The sequence below is a fragment of the Sinocyclocheilus rhinocerous genome, unplaced genomic scaffold (assembly GCF_001515625.1).
Source record: "Sinocyclocheilus rhinocerous isolate Xijiao unplaced genomic scaffold, SAMN03320098_v1.1 scaffold1238, whole genome shotgun sequence".
Taxonomy (NCBI): Eukaryota; Metazoa; Chordata; class Actinopteri; order Cypriniformes; family Cyprinidae; genus Sinocyclocheilus; species Sinocyclocheilus rhinocerous.
Window position 1 is genome coordinate 1,480,869 of NW_015662954.1, and position 3,282 is coordinate 1,484,150.

General features: G+C 37.1%; 1 pseudogene; it reads left to right on the forward strand.

The window, feature by feature from the left end:
- LOC107728543 (mast cell protease 1A-like) overlaps window positions 1–1,287 on the forward strand; it is an 8,058-nt pseudogene extending 6,771 nt beyond the window's left edge.
- The last annotated feature ends 1,995 nt before the right edge of the window (window positions 1,288–3,282 follow it).

The following is a 3,282-nucleotide window of genomic DNA, read 5'->3' on the forward strand; positions in this document are numbered from 1 at the left end:
GAAGCAGTTCCGGGCGGATGACGTATGAGGTCAGTGCTGTGCATGCGCCAGTGAGTCTCGTGAAAACCAACGTTTGTTAACAGGAGCAAAGTCCTCTTGGTTTATATCGAAATCCTCCGACATTCTTCTTTACAAATCCTCGTTTTGTACTTCTAATTCATAAACGTTGTTTTGTTTTGATCTCTCCCCTGCGCTTCCGCGTTTGTCACTTCTGAGCGGCGCATGCGCAACACCGACCTGATACGTCATCCGCCCGGAGCTGCTTCCGTGAGTGCAAGCTAGATTAAAGTGATTATTGCATTTTAAATATGGTTATTTTTCTTACAAAAACGCATTAATTCGCCACAGGAGGCATTTGTTCACCCCCGCAGCCGTGTGAGACACTTTTTTTATTAAGGATGGGCGCTTTTTATTTAACTTCTTTTGGACTGATACACTGCAACACCCGCTGAGTGCCATTAAACAGCTTGAAAGATCAAAGACAATTTTTAATATAACTCTAGGATGACTTGAGGGTGAGTAATTTATGGGCTAATTTTCATTTTTGGGTGAACTAACCCTTTAAGAGAAACAAATCAATAATTTAGAAACCAGACTCTTTTTTAAAGAGGTACTAAAACAAACCTTAGCCTTCAGGGCTTCTGTACTAACCTCAAAAAATAGCAGTATACTCAACTGCGGTTCAGTCTTATAAAAGATTATTAAATTTCTCTATTAATAATGGTTGTGTTTTTGAATTACAGCTACAGGAAAAGGTCAAACTAAACAACTATGTTAAATGGATATCATTACCAAAGGATGGAGAAGATGTTAATGTAGATACTCTCTGTAGTGTTGCGGGTTGGGGAAAACTGCAGACTAATGGCCCATTGAGCAGTCATCTAATGTAGGCAAACGTGCATATAATGAATGACAGAGAATGTTACGAGAGGTGGGGAGAGATTTACTACTCAGTCTCACAGATGATGTGTACACACGTCTATGGAGGATTCTGCGATGTACGTACAAAAGATGATCCATAGACTTTGTTAATTCATGAACTGGTCTTAACTGATATATGGCACTTCAGTCATGTGTTGATCTGTGTTTTTTTAACAGGGAGATTCTGGGGGTCCTTTGGTTTGTGGAGACACTGCAGTTGGTGTCGTATCATTTCGTGACATTAATCTCTGCAATTCACCTGAACATCCTAATGTGTACACTAAGATTTCAGCATATCTTCCATGGATCCACCAAATCATTAGAAATCTTGAAATTATTGAAGAAAAAAAAATTTTTTTTTCTTGAATTCTTCGTTAAAGCTTCTTTCAATAAATATCACATGGCAAGCATCAAAGTGTCCTCATTGTCACCACCATAATTACAATTTTACATGCAGGGCACATGGGCATTTTCAGACTGGTGTAAAACAACGTAAAATAAAAAGAACAAAAATAGGTCTAACAATCAACTTCTGCAATTTCCTAAACTCACCACTAGAGATTAGTTGACAGTTTCCTCTCTCTGTTTTTTTTAATGGCCTACAGCATCACAAAGTAAGGCTTAGGTTTCCTGTAAGAATTACATGCAGCTACATGCTCTACATACATGTCTTTGGTGGCTCCAAGATGCAAGCCTTCATATGTATGTAAAGGAATATTGTAGAAACTTATCAAACCACAAAAATAGTTTCTAACCGAAACCCGGCTTGCAAATGAAGGACAGTTACTGACTCTTGAAGTTCAATTACTGACTTCTGAACTTTAAACAAAAACTGTAACTTCATTTTGTATCTCAATTTATAATAAAAGCCATGGGGAGTACTGCAAGGTTTTATATTTGTCATGTGTCCTGCTGTTATTGCAGAGTGCTGTTAAATGCGTATGTTACCATCTGGGTCATTCCTGTAGTTCTGTGGATTTTGGACTGAGCAGGTTTCTGAAGAAAAAATATATAATATATAAATAAAATATCAGAGGGAGAAAACACATGGATCATCCTAATATTTCACATGAGAGCTGATTAACATTTTATGTAAAATATGCAAGATAATTTCATTGAGACATAAAATCCACTGAAATGTACAAATGACTCATCTAAAACAGCAGTTCCAGAAAAGTTGGGATGTTGTGTAAAATGCATTAAAATCAAGAATCTGTAATTTGTTAGTTCTCTTTAACTTTTATTTAATTGACAAAAGTACGAAGGAAAGATTTCCAAAGTTTTCTTAAATGTATTTTCTAAACATAAGCAATTTTTGATTTTGATGCTTGCAACACACTCCCAAAAAGTTGAGACAGAGGCAAAATGAAAGTGAAAAGGTTATAGAATATCAAAATTAAACTGTTTTGAAACAGTTCACAGTAAGCAAGTGAATTGGTGAGGGCATCACGTTTGGGTATAAGAGAAGCATTTCAGTCTTTGCAAGTAAAGCTGGATCATGACTCCCCACTTTGTGCCAAATGTCATGAGAGAAGTGTCAAACAAATCAAAAATCACATTTGAGAATTGAAGTCTTTCACCAGCTACCATACATAATACTGTGAAAAGATCCAGGGAATTCATAGAAATCTCAGTCTGTGTAGGGCAAAGCAGGAAACCTCAGTTGAATGTGTATGACCTTTGAGCCCTCAAATGGCACCTCATAAGAAACGATCATGCTGTGGTGTTAAATATAGCCACATGAGCTCAGGAGTACCTTGGAAAAACCGCTGTCACTTAACATAGTCTGCCGCAGCATCAATAAATACAACTTAAATCTCTCTTACTCTAGGAGAAAAATATACATCAGTTCTATGCAGTTATCTGGGCCAGAGCTCATCTCAGATAGTCAAAACGACAGCAGATGAGTCCACATTTCAACTTGCAACACATTTCAGAAACTCTAGCATAAACCTGACTCACACTATGAGAATTATTATAATTTTGTTTTTTTATTCCTTGTATTATTTCTTTTTGACATAATGGAAAATATTTAATTAAAGGGGTCATATGATGTTGCTAAAAAGAACATTATTTTGTGTATTTGGTGTAATGAAATGTGTTTATGCGGTTTAAGGTTAAAAAAACACATTATTTTCCACATACTGTAGTACATTATTGTTTCTCCTCTATGCCCCGCCAGTGAGGTGTGCTGTGATTGGCCTGCTATCCAGGGCGTTGTGATTGGCCTAATACCTCAAGCATGTGACGGAAATGTTACGCCCCTACCATAATGTGATGCCGTATCCCGGCCGTAGCGATGAGACATAAACATTAAAACCCATTATAAACGAGGCATTTGTTGCATCCAGTGGGGACATA